Raw genomic sequence first — 16,940 nt, forward strand, 5'->3', positions numbered from 1 at the left:
GGTGTTACAGTGAATTGAGAAGTTAGTTTGTACAGTGTTACCATCTGGAATGTTGAATATAATCGTGTCTGTTGTGGGGTCTGATCTTGTTTTCAGTGCATTCCCTTTGCCTATAAATACATGAGGTCAGCTGCCGCAATGCCCTGTTTAAACTCACCGAATGCTTCTGTCCTGGCATCCAATGGCTGCGTACTTGTGGGTGGAGTCCACATCCATGTCATACAGCGTCGTCTTTCGAACCACATGGTGGGTTCGGGTGAACTGTGTGCCTTCAGCGGTCTGGTGGAATTGAATGGGAAAGGATTAGCAGCAAACAGGCTCCAGCAGGGCTCCATATTCACATGCTGATCAAGTCAGATCGCAGAATTAAATCTGAATTGATGGATCATATTTTCATTCCAATTCAATGTGGCAATCTTTCACTCAAACGGAGGTACACAGGAGTTAACAATAAACAGAAGCTGATTTCACAAGGTAAGATAACTAAATATAAAACACAGTTTTATAAATGTAAAACCACCCAGCAAAACAATTTGTTCCTGAAGACCATCACTTTACAACAATTAAAACTCTCAAAAACTATCCTTCAATATCAAATCTCTAGATAACTGCTCTTCCCAGTCCTTTCCTGTGAACTCTAGAGTCTTCTGACATGAATATTCGCAGAACTGAGAGGTTAGACTTTCTCAGCTTTTAATATATAACTATATTTGCTTCTGACCTGTCAGGTCTCCTCCAAAACAGTTTCAGCTAAAATCAATCCTTGATTATTCTAAACCAAAAGTGAGCTAAGCCTTCAACGTTCATCTTCTCTGTCATAAATCACAAAATATGAACAATCTCCCATTAATACTCTAGCCCCTTGTTGGCTGACACTTATTGGACTTGGTTCATGTTCTGAGATGGACTCCCTGAAATAATTTTCTTTGGAACACTTTACAAAAACAACTGACACCCATATGGCACTAATTTGAAATCCAAACTATAATTATGATATTAACACATAAATAAGCTACATCGCAGGAGAAACATGGCAAAATGGGAGGCCATGAAAGAATCGGGAAGTATCCTTTCGGATGCTAACACATCCCCAAAGGTTCCCAAAAAGATTGACACACTCTGTCGACTCCATTCAAACACTGCCAAGGTCTCTTTCTCTAACCTCTGCAGGGGGAGGGGGGTGTCGGCCACCAAAAGGAAACAGTAAGAGGACTGGAAAACTGGACAGGAACAGAAGCAATCCATCCATTAACAGACTCAATAAATGTAGGATACAGGATCTGCAATAAAAATACAATGCCGACACTGTGCCTATCAGTCACGTTAGCTGGTTACGCCAACTCTGTCTGCTTGAACAGCAACTCCACCACTGTCAGTAACCACTGACTCTCGGAGCTCAGCACTGATCTCCACTCCCTAAAGCCTCTGAGTCTTTTTATATTAATTGCTTCTTTAAGACACTCCATCAAATCTATTTCTGATCAAGGGTTTGGTCATCTGCCCTCGCGGTGACATTGATATACCCTGTAATCGGTACTGAAATATGGCTATATCCCTGAGCTGAGGCTGTGGGATACTGGTAATGTCACCAAACTAACCATCTAGTACTCGGCTAATACTCCAGGGACATGGGATTAAAACCCACCAGGACAAATGTTGAGCTTAGAACTGAATAAAAGCTAGTCTGATGACAACCATGTAACTCTTCTTCATTGTCACAAGAAGCTGCCTGGTTCACTTGCATCCTTTAGTGAAGGGAACTACCATCCTTACCCAGTCTGGCCTACATGTGACTCCAGACAATGTAAGGCAATATTCAATTTAGACTTTCTACCTTGTCCATTTTGGCCAGAGTTATGTCACTTAATAACTAACTCTACAGATATTTTGGAAAATTGGCGTTGATTTGAAGTCTAAAAGCAAAATGCAAACAGTTTTTGAACCCAACACAGCAAACCCCCTCAAACTATATTATGAAGATAGTCCAAACCATAACTTTATCTTATTTTTATAGGCAAGTGTAAGGTATTGTGCTGCAGATGCGATTCAATCGGTCAAACTATCAGGGTCGAAGCAAAATACACTTTATTTTTACACAGCAGCTAAATTCCAGACAAAATAAAAATAAAAAGAGTTAGCTTAACTGTAACTCTATTGAAATATTTAACAAGGTGGCTCAGTGGTTAGCACTGCTGCCTCACAGTGCCAGGGACCCGGGTTTGATTCAGTGAGGGGTGTGGGGTCTATCGGTGTTACAGTGAGGGGTGTGGTGTATATCGGTGTTACAGTGAGGGGTGTGGTGTATATCGGTGTTACAGTGAGGGGTGTGGTGTATATCGGTGTTACAGTGAGGGGTGTGGTGTATATCGGTGTTACAGTGAGGGGTGTGGTGTATATCGGTGTTACAGTGAGGGGTGTGGTGTATATCGGTGTTACAGTGAGGGGTGTGGTGTATATCGGTGTTACAGTGAGGGGTGTGGTGTATATCGGTGTTACAGTGAGGGGTGTGGTGTATATCGGGAGAGAGAGAGAGAAGAGGGCAGCGAGAGAGAGAACTGGGCAGTGAGGGAGGAGAAGCGGGCAGCGAGGGAGAGAGAGAAGAGGGCAGCGAGTGGGTGAGAGAAGAGGGCAGTGAGGGAGAAGGAGAAGAGGGCAGCAAAGGGGAGAGAGAGAGAAGAGGGCAGCGAGAGAGAGAGAGACACAGAGAGAGAGAGAGAAGTGGGCAGTGAGGGAGGAGAAGGAAGCAGCGAGGAAGAAGGAGAAGAGGGCAGCGAGGGAGAGGGAGAAGAGGGCAGCGAGGGAGAGGGAGAAGGCTGCAATGGAGAGAGAGAAGAGGGCAGCAAGGGAGGAGAAGAGGGCAGCAAATGGGAGAGAGCGAGAAGAGGGCAGCGAGGGAGAAGAAGAAGGGGGCAGCGAGGGAGAAGGAGAAGAGGGCAGCGAGGAAGAGAGAGAGAGAGAAAAGAGGGCAGCGAGGGAGAAAGAGAAGACGGCAGCGAGGGAGAGAGAGAAGCGGGCAGCGAGGGAGAGAGAGAGAAAGAAGAGGTCGGTGAGAGAGAAGAGGGCAGCGAGGGAGAAAGGAGGGCAGCGAGGGAGAAAGGAGGTCAGCGAGGGAGAGAGTAGAGGGCAGCGAGGGAGAGAGTAGAGGGCAGCTAGAGCGAGAGAGAGAGAGAGAGAGAGAGAGTGAGAGAAGAGGGCAGCGAGGGACAGAGAGAGAAGAGGACAGCTAGGGATAGAGAGAGAGAGAGAGAAGAGGGCAGACAGGGACAGAGAGAGAAGAGGGCAGCGAGGGACAGAAAGAGAAGAGGGCAGCGAGGGATAGAAAGAGAAGAGGGCAGCGAGGGAGAGAGAAGAGGACAGCGAGGGAGAGAGAGAGAAGAGGGCAGCGAGGGACAGAAAGAGAAGAGGGCAGCGAGGGATAGAAAGAGAAGAGGGCAGCGAGGGAGAGAGAAGAGGACAGCGAGGGAGAGAGAGAGAAGAGGGCAGCGAGGGACAGAAAGAGAAGAGGGCAGCAGAGGGAGAAGAGGGCAGCGAGGGAGAGGGAGAAGAGGGCAGCGAGGGTGAAGGATAAGGGGGCAGCGAGGGACAGAGAGAGAAGAGGTCAGCGAGGGATAGAAAGAGAAGAGGGCAGCGAGGGAGATGGAAGAGGACAGCGAGGGAGAGAGAGGACAGCGAGGGAGAGAGAGAGAAGAGGGCAGCGAGGGAGAAAGAAGACGGCAGCGAGGGAGAGAGAGAATCGGGCAGCGAGGGAGAGAGGGAGAAAGAAGAGGTCGGTGAGAGAGAAGAGGGCAGCGAGGGAGAAAGGAGGGCAGCGAGGGAGAAAGGAGGTCAGCGAGGGAGAGGGTATATCATTGTTACAGTGAGGGGTATGGGGTATATAAGTGAGTGTCAGGGTATATTGGTGTTATAATGCACACGTAAATCTAATAAACGCTAACACAGCAACCAGAACTTTCACTGCATATGACCTCCAGTTTGATTGTGTGAGCTATTATTAAGTAAATATATGAATTTGCACAATGTGTCCATGGACTGTGGATGAAGCTTTCCAGTGTTCTCATGGCCTGCCTGATGTGGATTTACAGAGTAGGGGAGGCGCAGTATCCCTCTCTGTTGCTGCACCACATTCACATGTCAGAGACTGGCACCATAACACGACTGTGTATGGAATCTGAAGCTTGTCAGTGATCCTGTAGACCCAGGAGCCATTGTCAAGGTGTGAGTGTCAATTCAAGAGTCCAGCAGGGTCACTAAATCCTCCCAATTACTGCTGAAGCCATTGACACTTGCAATCTGAGCAACACCAGGGACAATTGGCAAGGCAGGGAACAGTGGGGGAGTGCTGGCTGGAGAGAGTCAGCCACTGAGGAAGATGTATGTTACTTGTTGGCAGTGAGAATGATTCTATGGATGCAGTAGGCAGCAGTATTTAATTACATGTGGACTCAGCCTCACTTGCTGAGGAGTTGGGAATGATGCTGTACAGCTCCAGAAACAGTCCTTGCAGCCGACACGAGACTTTCATCACAACAGCTTGAGCTGTGACTAAACTCAACTCACTCAATGTTCCTCACAAAGGCTCCCGAGTCAATCCCTTCCGACAAGGCATAACTTATTACTGTCACCCACGCTTCGGTTTACTAAGATTCAATTAAGTCTATAGAAGTGACACCATTTGCTGATTTTTTTTTCCCACTCTGAATATCTATTATTCTACATATAAACCATCTGAACCTCAGATTCCAGTCTGTAACTCATCCCTGGGTATCCATTATTCTATATAAACCATCTAAGCCCCTCAATTACATTCCAGGCTGTAACTCACTCCCAAGTACCCATGACTTGGGATCATCTGAATTCCTCGATTAGGTTCCAGTCTGTAACTCACTCCTGGGTATCCATTGTTCTATATAAAATATCAGAACCTCCCGATTGGTTTCTATCTATAAAACACTCCCTGGTATTCACTGTTGTACATATAAATTGTTTGAACCCCTTGGTTAGATTCCAGTCTGTAACTCACTGCCATGGAATTTTTATCTGCACAGTGTCACTCTCTGTTACCTTCTGAGCTGTCCGGAAGTAAATGCTCTTGTCTGCTCCACAGGTGATCATCCTGACACTGCCACCGTTTGCTGTGAAGGAGAAAGGTAGGTTATGGTTGCCATGGTAACTTGGGATTGGGCAATGGGCTTATTTACGTTCCCGGTTTCACTGAACAGGAAGCAAAGTTTAAGCTCCCTTGCATCCCCAGGGAGGAGGACGGCTGACAAAACAGCCATGAATTGTTTCGGCACTGCCTAGCCCAGCCTTTGGTTAACAGCTCACAGCCTGTTTCTGGAGGAGGGATGCACCGTGCAAAGTAACAGCATCTGCTCTGCTGCGTCTGAGAGCGATGCACTTTATCGCAGCATTACAAGCATTGCTGGGAACCCACAGCCAGAGACTGGTCGTCCCTGCATTGAGATATGGAAATTCAGACCCTCCCTCAACTATCTGCGCTCCCTGAATACAGACCCCTCACTGGCACCCATTCCTGTGCAGCCTGCATGTGTCTCAGTGGCAGGACAAGCACACACTGCATACGGAAGTGCAGAAGCAAGGACTTGCATTTATGTAATGCCTTTCACATCCAGCAGATGTCCGTGGCCATTGCTAACGCAATAAAGAGTAATAGCCAATTTACACACAGTGAGATTGCAAAAGAGCAATACAATGGCAATCACATCATTTGTTTCGGCCTCGCTGATTGACAGATGTGTACTGGCCAGGATACTAGAGGCTCACCTTTAAAATTAAGCTACAGGATCTTTCACATCCCCTGAATGCTGGAGATTACTGTCCTTCCATTTGAGGTTTTAATTATATTAACCAGCTCCAAGTCCCAGTCACCCTTCTCCAACTCCCTCCTCCCTGTGCTCACAGACCTACAGAGAGACACAGCCCACCAGAGTCTCCAATTTCAAATCCTCAACCGCGTTCTCAAATCCGGTCGCCCTGCTATAGGAAGAATGTTATTAAACTGGAAAGGGTGCAAAAACAATTTATAAGGACAGTACTGGAAGGTTTGCATTACAAGGGGAGGACGGATAGGCTGGCACCTTTTCTCCCCTGGAACATTGGAAGCTGAGGGGTGACCTTACAGAGTTTTATAAAATCATGAGGGGCATAGATAAGACGAAAAGCCAAGGTCTTTTCCCCAGGGTAGAAGAGTCCAAGCTGACAGGGGAAAGATTTAAAATGGACCTGAGTGGCAATGTTTTCACACAGAGGATGATGTGTGTATGGAATAAGCTGCCAACGGAGGTGGTAGGGGCTGGTACAATTACAACATTTAAAAGACAATTGGACAGGTACATGAATAGGAAAGGTTTAGAGGGGTATGGGCCAAATGCAGGCAAGTGAGACTAGTTCACTTTAGGAAACTCGGTCGGCATGGACGAGTTGGGCCGAAGGGTTTGTTTCTGCACTGTATGACTCTCTGAGGTAGGCTGTTCGAGAGCAGTACAAAGACAGCTGTGCTGTGGAAAGCTGCACACTGACAAGTAATGTTTTATGGGAGTGGAGGGCTGTTAAATTAACAGAGGATCCGCCTTTAAGTTTGACACTGACATTGAGAATTTAACGTCCTGCCCCATGACAGTTTGGTGGCAGAGGGAGACACTTAACTGGCAGGAAGGGACCCCACCCCCTTCCTGTTTCTGCATCCCCCCCACCCACCATCCTGGATGAAGTCTGGGGCGGGCCAGCCTGGGGCAGTTTCCCAGCCCCACTGCCAATTCACTCAGTAACAAGTGGAGTATTTGCAATAAGTGAAGCCTGAATAGCAGAGGCAGCTGAGGTTCTGTGGGTGGGGCTAGGAGGTGTTTGTGGGGGTGGTTTGGTGGAGCAAATTCCCCTAATCTCAGTGCTAACCCCTCTCCTGTACCCCACAACTCTAATCTGACCGTGACTGACCTGCGGCCTGGACCCGTCAGCAATCATTGGGTAGGTGCATTACCCATTACCACCCACATGTGGTGCTACTGAGCAGTCTCAATCAATGGGTGGGAATCAGAGAGCTTCCCAGTCAGATTTGGAGTCAGGCAGGGCTGCCCTCTCTCTCCTGCCTTGTTTGTGTGCTGCATAAAGCCATTTGCCAAGTCCATCAGGAAGGATGCAAGCCTGAGAAGGGTGACTATTCCTGGCAGCGGGAGCCTACAGGTTAAGGCCTCCCTGTACATGGATGACGTCGCCGTTTTCTGCTCGGATCCGCTGTCCGTACACAGACTCATGTGCACATGTGACCAGTTCGAACGGGCCTCGGGGGCCAAGGTAAACCGAGGCTAGAGTGAGGCCATGCTCTTCGGGAACTGGGCCGACCAATCCTCGATCCCCTTCACCGTCAGGACCGACCACCTGATGGTGCTGGGTATTTGGTATGAGGGGGCTGGGGCGTGCACCTAGTCTTGGGAGGAGCGTACCAGCAAAGTGAGGCAGAAAGTGGGCTACGGTCGCTCTCCATTGCGGGAAAAAACCTGGTCATCAGATGTGAGGCATTGTCATTGCTGTTATACGTGGCACAGGTCTGGCCTATTCCCAGAACCTGTGCCGCTGCAGTCACCCGGTCCGAAGGGACTCGATGTACAAAGATCTGGGCAACGAGGGAAAAAACACACCCAATGCCACCCTCACCCTGATGGCCACATCCAGCTGTGTGTGGATCCCCGGTACGCAAACACCAAGTGTCACCACGTACTGAGGTTCTACCTGTCCCTGGGTGTTGCGAAGGATGGGCCTGGCCTCGCTGCCGTGGAACGCTCCAAGTAGTTGGACCGTTCCGTATCACCTGTCCTTCGTGGAGAAGTTTATTAAGAAAGACACCTTTGACCACAAGTCCATCAGGAAGTGGTCAGCACGTAGTGTCCTTGAGACCCTTCGGGAAAAGGAGAGGGGGGATCCTATCGAGCGGTTTCCTGAGCAGATTGTCAAAGCCTTTTGGCAGAATGCCTCATCACCAGAACTTTCCAACAAGCACCAAGACATGGCTTGGCTGGTGGTGAGAAGGGCTCTGCCTGTGAGATCCTTTATGCATGCCCAGACTCTCCGCCATACCGCACGCTGCCCTCGAAGTGGCTATGGGGGGGGACGAGACTGTCACACACCTCCTTCTGGAATGTGCCTACGCAGAAGAAGTCTGGAGAGGAATGCAGTGGTGTTTGTCGAGGTTCGTCCCGAGCAGCGCCGTGACGCGGGACTCCGAGCTCTACGGCCTGTTCCCTGGGACGCACACCGAGACGAACATCAACTGCACCTGGAGGATCATCAACTCGGTGAAGGACGCTCTCTGGGTGGTCCGAAACCTGTTGATCTTCCAGCTGAAGGAGTTGACCCCGACTGAGTGCTGCAGACTGGCACATTCCAAGGTCCAGGACTATGTGTTGAGGGACGCGCTGAAGCTTGGGGCAGCTGCCGCCAAGGCGCGGTGGGGAAAGACCACCATGTAACATCTGCCTGCCTAAGAAGAACAGGGGGCCCACGCAGTCATTTGGGCTCCGCTGACGCCTCAGCAGAAGGGCTGGATAGTAAATGTACAGACTTGTCTATAGGAAAAATAAATTTCGATGTCTGTATGTAAAGCAATGTAATGTGTGCACAAGAATGGCATGACCAACTGTAAAGGGATCCAAATAATTTTATGAATAAAGTATATTTTTGAAATAAAAAACAAAGGTGGAAGTGCCAGCCTCTGACTGGCCAGCAGCTCTCCCAAGAGTTGGTCTTTGGGGTCCTTCATCCCAAGGAAGGTGGCCTCTGCCCGGTGAAGCACCTGAATCAATGGGCACTGCCAGAAGGAGGCGTCGGTGATGCAGTCTTCTGTTGTAATCCAACCAACAAGCAGGACTTGTCGCTTCCATTAAACACCACCCCATATCCGGCAGCACCTGCTCTCAGCATCCAGCCCCCACCTCCCTGACCCCAAAATGCAACCATATGTGGAAAAGAGACAGCAGTACATGGTGTCAGCATACTGCACACTGCAGTCAAAAGAATGAAGGCAGTGTGTTGGTCAATAGGAACAGGGCCATTCAGTATTGGAAGCTCTATTGTCAATATTGAGCATTAAGGATATACACACCACACACACACATGCGCAGATACACAGTCTCTCAAACACACGTGCTAACACACAGCCTTTCTCACACAAACACACACTCACCTAAACACACACATGAACACAAAGACACACACACACATGTCTACGGGAACACAGAGAGAGACACACATGCACATAGACACATATACACAGAGAAAGTCTCTTGCACACATGTACACATACGTTCACACACACAGGCACATAGTCTCTCTCACACACACACTCACACACATCTACAGGAACACAAAGAAAGACACACAGGAACACACAAAGACACACACACACAGAGAGTCTCTCTCTCACACACACACACACAGGAACACACAAAGAGACACACACACAGGAACACACACAGTCTCTCTCTCACACACACACACAGCTACAGGAACATAAAGAGAGACACACATACGCACATGAACAGACTCACACATGGTACAGTAACACTCCCAGACATGCACATAGTAACACACACAGACCCATAGAAAGACACACAGACAGGCCCACACACAGTAACACACAGGTACCTGTAAACTTGACAGCAGTGATGGAGGAGGAATGTTCATCCAGGGTTTGGAGCAGACTGTAATCACTCTCTGCATCTAACACGTGGATCAGACGGTCTCGGCTGGCAGATGCCAGCAACTTCATACCTGGAGATGGATGAGGAAGGCATTAACATCATAATCAGCTACAGGCAAAGGAAAAAACCCTTCTCAAATTCAATATAAAGAATTTGCGTGTAAATTATTATTTGGTGTTGCAAAACTTGTGTATCGCTGAAAAGAGATACATTTTGTCAAAGCACACATCAAGACCATTTTGCAAGAAGACCAATATAAAGGGGAACACATATGACACAGTATGAAAAGAGAGCACGGATTGGTTGGTAAGTGGACTCTGACTGGTAGAGGCAATGCCATGGAGAATGCACCAGATAGATGATAACTGATAGCCAACTGCTAAGTTTTGTTTAAAGTTAAACGAGGCAACCAGTTTAAGATTGGTATTAAGGATTGCGGTATGTCGCACCCCGGCAGTACATACATCAGTACGCAAGCCCCTGTTCATTACAGAAAGAAAGACCATGTCCACATAATGTGCCTGTTTTGTCTAAACAAAACAGGAAACAGCCATCCTCTGACCTATTGCTCGGGATACGCCTTCAACATTCAGAGTCAACCTCCCTGGTTTTAACTGACAACTTTGTGTGTTTGTGCACCCTGTGCTCAGTGTTAGCTATGACCTTCCTGTACAGAATGGCCCTGACTCTATGTAATTCAGGTAGCTGCAGCTAGAGAGAGAAGCCATCAGACCTGCACCAGTCTGGGAGTTCTCCCTGTTCTTTGCAGTCAAAGCCACCTCAGGCCCGAAGAAAATCAGATAATTTTTCCTCCAGAAGTTGCTGTCAGCTGTGACTTTAAATAAAATGTCAGAGACCTTCTTGGAAGCAAATCTGTTGGACTGTTTCTCCTGAAAACTAGTGAAAGCATCCAGAGAAAGAAGACTGAGAAACAGTGTTCTGATCAGTACAGTACCATCTCAGCAGATCCTGTCAACGGCAAATTAATTTCCCAGTTTTCCCTCAGTCTACATCGCCCATGTTTTCTTTCCCATCTGTCTGCATGCATGCAAAAGAGTAGCTCAGTGGTTAGCACTGCAGCCTCACAGCGAGGGACCCGGGTTCAATTCCAACCTTGGACGACTGTCTGTGTGGAGTTTGCACATTCTCCCTGTGTCTGCGTGGGTTTCCTCTGGATGCTCCGATTTCCTCCCACAGTCCAAAGATGTGCGGGCTAGGTGAATTGGCCATGCTCAACTGCCCATAGTGTTCGGGTGAGGTGCATTAGTCAGGGGCAAATGTAGAGAAATAGGCTAGGAGAACGGGTCTGGATGGGTTACTCTTCGGTGGGTCGCTGTAGACTTGTGGACCGAAGGGCCTGTTTCCACATTGTAGGGATTCTATGATTCTAAAAGGGAGTGAATAAGGGCTTAGAGTTTAACCAGTAGAGATATATGCTGACAGTTCATCATTGTTTACCTGTAGTTAGAGGTTATTTACTCATTGTAAATAGAGATTCTTGTTAAGTAGAGAAACCTGTTCTGTCCTTTCTGTCACCCAAAGTCCAAAAGACTCATACATTGTGGAATTTTGTGTATTTTTAAAAATTTGTAAGTTTTGCAGTGCCTCTGGAAGTAGGGGACTTTGATTTATAATACACCAGTCCAGGGAACTGTGGTAATAGGAGCATTATTCATTTAAGAAAGAGTTGGATAGAGCTTTCAAAGCTAGTGGAATCAAGGGTTATGGAGATAAGGCAGGAACAGGATACTGATTAGGAATGATCAGCCATGATGATGTTGAATGGCGGTGCAGGCTCGAAGGGCTGAATGGCCTACTCCTGCACCTATTGTCTATTGTCTATTGACTTTGTCTTACCCGACTACTTTGCCTGCCATCCTGAGAATGATCTGTTTATTTCTGTTTTCTGTCTATTAACAAACTCTCAGCTGAATTGCTAATATACAACATGCTAATGTGTTCTCCCCACCCGGTTCTATGCACTCTAATTTTATTCACCTGTGAGGGGTCTTATCAAAAGCTTTTTTAAAATCAAAATTCACCACATCTGCTGGTTCCCCTTTGTCTGTGCTCGAAATAAAATCCTGAAAAAAAACCTCTTAACAACTTTGTCAAACTCAGTTTGCATAAATCATGTTGAGTCTACCCAACTTTGCCATTTGTTTCTAAATCTTCAGTTATCACATCCTTTGTAATAGATTGTAACATTTTCAATACTGTGGATGTCAAGTTGACAGGTCAGTAGGTCTGCATTCTCCCTAATTATGCCTTTTTGAGTAATGGGGTTGCATTTGTTATTATCCAGTCAGCAGGAACTTTTCCAGAATCCATAGAATTCTGAAAGATAACCTCCTTCAACACTCGGGAATGAAGCTCATCTGTTTCATGAGATTGATCAACTCTCAACCCAGCAATCTTTCTTAAGTATTGCCCATTTGTTAATACTAATTTGTATTGGCTTTCAGTTGCACAAGTCCCCTTAAAATTTTGTATTTCTGGGAAAGTTTTAATATCTTATGTGAAGACGGACACGAAGTAACTGTTCAGTTGCTTTGCCATTTCCTTGTTCTCCACTGTAAATTCTCCTGTCTGTCCTGTAATAGGCCCACATTTATTCTTGTTTTTTCCACATCAATAGAAGATTCCACAGTCCACTGTTATGTTCTTCGTTAGATTGGATTTACAATCTATTTTCCTTTTCCTTATCAGTTTCTTGGTTCTTCTTTGTTGAATACTCCCAATTAATCTTACTATCTAGCATTTGGTCCATATTGCTGCAGGTTTAGGCACTCGGGTGCGTACCTGGACTCATGTACAGTACACACTGGGGAAAAGGGAACAACTAACTTCTTTTATGGCTTGAGTACCTCAGTATCAGCTCCTGTACAATTGGAGTATACATTATGTAAAAGTGAACAATTAATTCCAGTCTGGTAGTACAGTCAGCTTCACGGGTTGCGAACAGATTCCATTCTCAACTCCGTTTGCAAATTGATTAGTGCGCAAGTCAGAACACAATACAGGACATAAAATAGGAGTCATAATTACAGGATATGGTCATATGTTAGATCTTTAAAATTACATCCCCATGCGGGATCAGGTTCGTAAGTACTAATGTTTGTAAGTCGTATATTTGTAAATCGGGAACCCCTTGTTTGTCATTCAGTGACAGCTCTTCTACATATACCAAGCACACTGACTCAATTTGCTCTGCTCCTATATAATAGGAGCCATAGAATGGAATGTTCAATTGCAGGCCTGGGAGCAATATAAACATAGTCTGCTGCTTAACTTCAAGCAGCAATTTTTTTTTTCGATCAGGAATTTCTCTCAGGGTCAGAAATCCCTGCTGAAATTCTCTGCCTGAGCTATCAAGGTAACCCTGTCACTCCCAGCAATTCATTCCCATCAGGAGCTATGTCAATCTTTCATTGTCCTTCAAAACTTTGTGAAAACCATGTTTTTATTTTTATCTTAGTAATTTTCAATGCCTACGTATGTATCTTATACATTGACAGTGGCATATGAGAACAGAAGAACTGGGAGTATGCAATTCAGCCCATTGAATCTACTCTGCCATTTGATACGATTATATCTGATCTCATTTCAGCCTGAACCCCACTTTCCTGACACTCCCCATAACCTTTCAATCCTTTACTAATTAAAAATCTGATTATCTCCTTAAATTCACTTATTGTCACAGCATCCATTGCAGTGTGGGATAGTGAATTCCACAACTTCACACACCTTTGAGAGAAGTAATTTTTCCTCATTTCTGTTATAAATCTGTCCCCCTTTATCCTAAAGCTAAGGTCTCTCGTTCTCGATTTCCCCACAAGAGGAAAAATCCTCTCTATGTCTACTTTGCCAATCCACTTTAGAATCTTACATACCTCAGTTAAGTTTCCCCTCATTCTTCTGACCTCTAGAAAGAATGGGCTTAACTACTCAATTTCTCTCCATAAGACAAACCTCTCACCTCTGCAATCAATCTAGTGAACCTCCTCTGGCTATCTACAATTCAACTACACCTCTCAAGGGGAACAAAACTGTATGCAGCACTCCAGATGCAGTCTCACTAATGCCTTGTACGATTGAAGAAATACTTCCCTACTTGCATTCCTTTAGCAATAAATGCTAAAAATCCACTTGTCATCCGTATTACCTGTTGTACCTCTATACTAGCTTTCTGTGATTCATGCACAACAGCACCCATTGCCTCTGCACCAAAACACTCTGAATATAATAATGGACATAATACAGAGGAACCCCAATTATCTAGACAATACAAGCATGGAGTATTTTGTTCGGATAATCAAATGTTTGGATAATCGAATGCCGGATAACACAGTTTAGCCAAGCATTGGGAACTTGAGATCTTGTTTGGATAATCCGAAATTCAGATAATTGAATGCTGGATAATCGAGATTCCTCTGTGTGTATATATAAAAAACATATAGAATGTAAAGCCCTGCAGGAAGTGTTTGTGAGTGTTTTAACTCTTGGACAGCACGAACATCTGGACCCTGTAAAGTGAGTAAATCTCAACTCTCAACAACAGGAATCAAGCCGCTAAAATGCCAGACAATGAAAAGTTGCAACATGCAGTTCTGAGTGAGATTTAACAGCCTATCTATCCTTAGTTTCTTGCATGTGCAATTAAGTTAGCAGTTCCTTTCAGACCTGAAATTCTAGTTCATGTCCTCAATAACCTTAAATTGAGTGATAAAGGATCAATCTTTTCTTGCAATCATCAGCTGCTGAAAGGTCTCAGAATTTGTGACTGGGGAACTTTTGTTAACTACAGTGATATCTGACCTGATTGTGTGATTCATTCATTCTCTTTCTAATCCCTGATGCAATCCATACGTTTGCGGTTTAACAGTTTACCATGATTGCTGGGCAATTTGTGTCAGTATCGTGTGCTGGATAGACTGAGCTGAAATGTTATCAGTGAAGCTCTAGTGCTGTAATTAAATGTATAAGGAATAGTTTGATGAATGGGAGCATCAGATTTCCATGTGGGTGTATGGATGGGTGGATCTACATTAGATCAGTTGTAGGATCCAGCTGTGCAAATTACAAATCATCAAGCACAGTGGAGAATGTCTCCTTTATCTCAGCTAATGTCATGCCAAATGCACAATTTGCTGTCCAGTTTTTCACCCTGTGATGTTTATTCACCATCACCCTCCACATTTGTTCACTGTCCTCACTCCACATTGCCCTCTGTTTGTTCACCATCATCATCCATATTTAATCGCCCTCTACCGCCATGTTTATTCACCATCACTCTGTGTTTATTCACAGTCAACCTCCGTGTTTAATATCCCGTGCATTTAATCTCATTTCCCACACAAATTGCCCCTTCGTGTAATTTGATTGGATCGTAAGATGCCACATGAACTAGAAGAAATCTTCTGGAGGACAATTTAAAACAGGATGTTTTCGGACCATTGAGCCAAAAATACTGGTGTGGTTTTGTATCACCCTGCGACTTTTGTCACTTAGTGCCCATTGAGATTTCCAAAGCTTGCCGCTCCTGTAGCTTCCATGGAAAACAGCATTACCATTTAATGTAACCCATCAGTTCTGATTCACTACCACCTATCTTTTGACAGAGATAAGGAAGAGTTTCTTCGAAGATGGTTGTGAATCTATGGAATTATTTTAATCACAGAGAGCCGCCAGGGTCATTAAGTATACTCAAAGCTGTGATGGAGTTTTTAATCAAGAAACAAATAACGGAGAATGGGGAAAGGCAAGAAAAGTTGAGGATTATTAGTTGAAAAGTGTGGCGCTGGAAAAGCACAGTAGGTCAGGCAGCATCAGAGGAGCACGAGTGTCAACCTTTCAGACATAAGCCCTTCAACTGCAATATTGGGATGGGTGGGTGGGTGGGGGTGCTGGGGCTGGGGAAGGTGATAGGTAGATACAAGTGGGGGGTGATGGTGATAGGGATAGATCAGATTATTAGATCAAACATGATCTCATTGAATAGTGGAGCACTCTCGATAGGCTGACTGGCCAACTTCTGTTCCAACATCTTATCATTTTATGGTCGTATCTTAATGTAAAGATCCTTGCCCCTTGGCTAATAAACATAGACATGATTTATATTGCGCTTTTAATGACAATCGGGTTTCAGCATGCTTTACACCAATGATGTATATTTCACATGTGGTCAATATAGGAAGCATTGCAAATTCCTCAAAAACAGCAAAGTGGAAAGGACCAAATGATCTGAGTTTTGTGATGTTTACTAAGAGGTTAGCCAGAAAAATGGGAAGAACTCCATTGCTCCACTTTGTAAGAGTGCCATCGACTCTTTTCATTCTATTGGAGGAGGCAGGTGGGCGCCTCAGATTAATCTGATCTGAATTACAGTACTCATGACAGTGCAGTGCTCCTGCAGTATTGTGGGGGTGTCATGCCTGAGTTTTATGCTCAAGCCCTAGAGGTGAAATTTGAGCACAGAACCTTGTAATTCAGAGGTGAGCGTGTTTCCAGCTGATCCACAGCTGACACTTGCCAATCTTGTACCTTTTTGGTACAAAAATATCTAAATAATGCATATGTCTCCCATGGCATTCTCGTCCATCCATTCTGACCAGGTTCCAGTGAAGGACAGTCAGGAGCATTAAACTGAACATGAGAAAAAGTGCTCTGTGACTAGGAGATAACAAGGATCCAGGTTGGAACTGCTCTAGACTCCATCCAATTTATTTATATCCTGTGTGAGGTGATTGAAGAGGAGAGAATTCTGCTCTATCCCTGTAAACTCCTTCAGTCCTCTGAGGAATTATTCACTTTGGGTCTGTGCCTTCAGGTGTGATTAACCTTTGCTCTTGAATTCCCTCTCCAACCTTTTCCAACACTCGTCCTGTTGGAGATGAACTAAAACCTCCCTCTTGGGTCAAGCTTTTTGTCACTCGTGCTGTTATCACCCTTACATGCAGTTCCAGTGTCAACTTTTGGCAGATATTTCTTTTATTAAGCAGCTTGGACGTTTCACTAAGAATGTTGTGCGAATGCAACTTGTTGTTTAAGTATCTATCTTCCACAATCGATTGTTGAATTACACCTCATTGTAAACTGAATTAAGTAGCCTGGATTAATAGGGTTCCGCAATTGGACTGCATTCTGGGGAAGGTGGGACCTGTACAAGCAGGACGGGTTGCACCTGAACCAGAAGGGCACCAATATCCTGGGGGGTAGGTTTGCTAG

The 16,940-nt window shown here is 45.5% G+C and overlaps 1 long non-coding RNA gene across 1 annotated transcript; it reads right to left on the reverse strand.

Annotated features, from left to right (window-relative positions):
- Positions 1-153: 153 nt before the first annotated feature.
- Positions 154-9,778, reverse strand: LOC122547105. Its single transcript, XR_006310887.1, has 3 exons — positions 9,658-9,778; positions 5,062-5,132; positions 154-279 (listed from the first exon to the last, which is right to left on the reverse strand). It is a non-coding gene; the product is annotated as an uncharacterized LOC122547105 (long non-coding RNA).
- Between the last annotated feature and the right edge of the window lie 7,162 nt (positions 9,779-16,940).

This window comes from Chiloscyllium plagiosum, unplaced genomic scaffold, assembly GCF_004010195.1.
Source record: "Chiloscyllium plagiosum isolate BGI_BamShark_2017 unplaced genomic scaffold, ASM401019v2 scaf_5798, whole genome shotgun sequence".
Classification (NCBI taxonomy): domain Eukaryota; kingdom Metazoa; phylum Chordata; class Chondrichthyes; order Orectolobiformes; family Hemiscylliidae; genus Chiloscyllium; species Chiloscyllium plagiosum.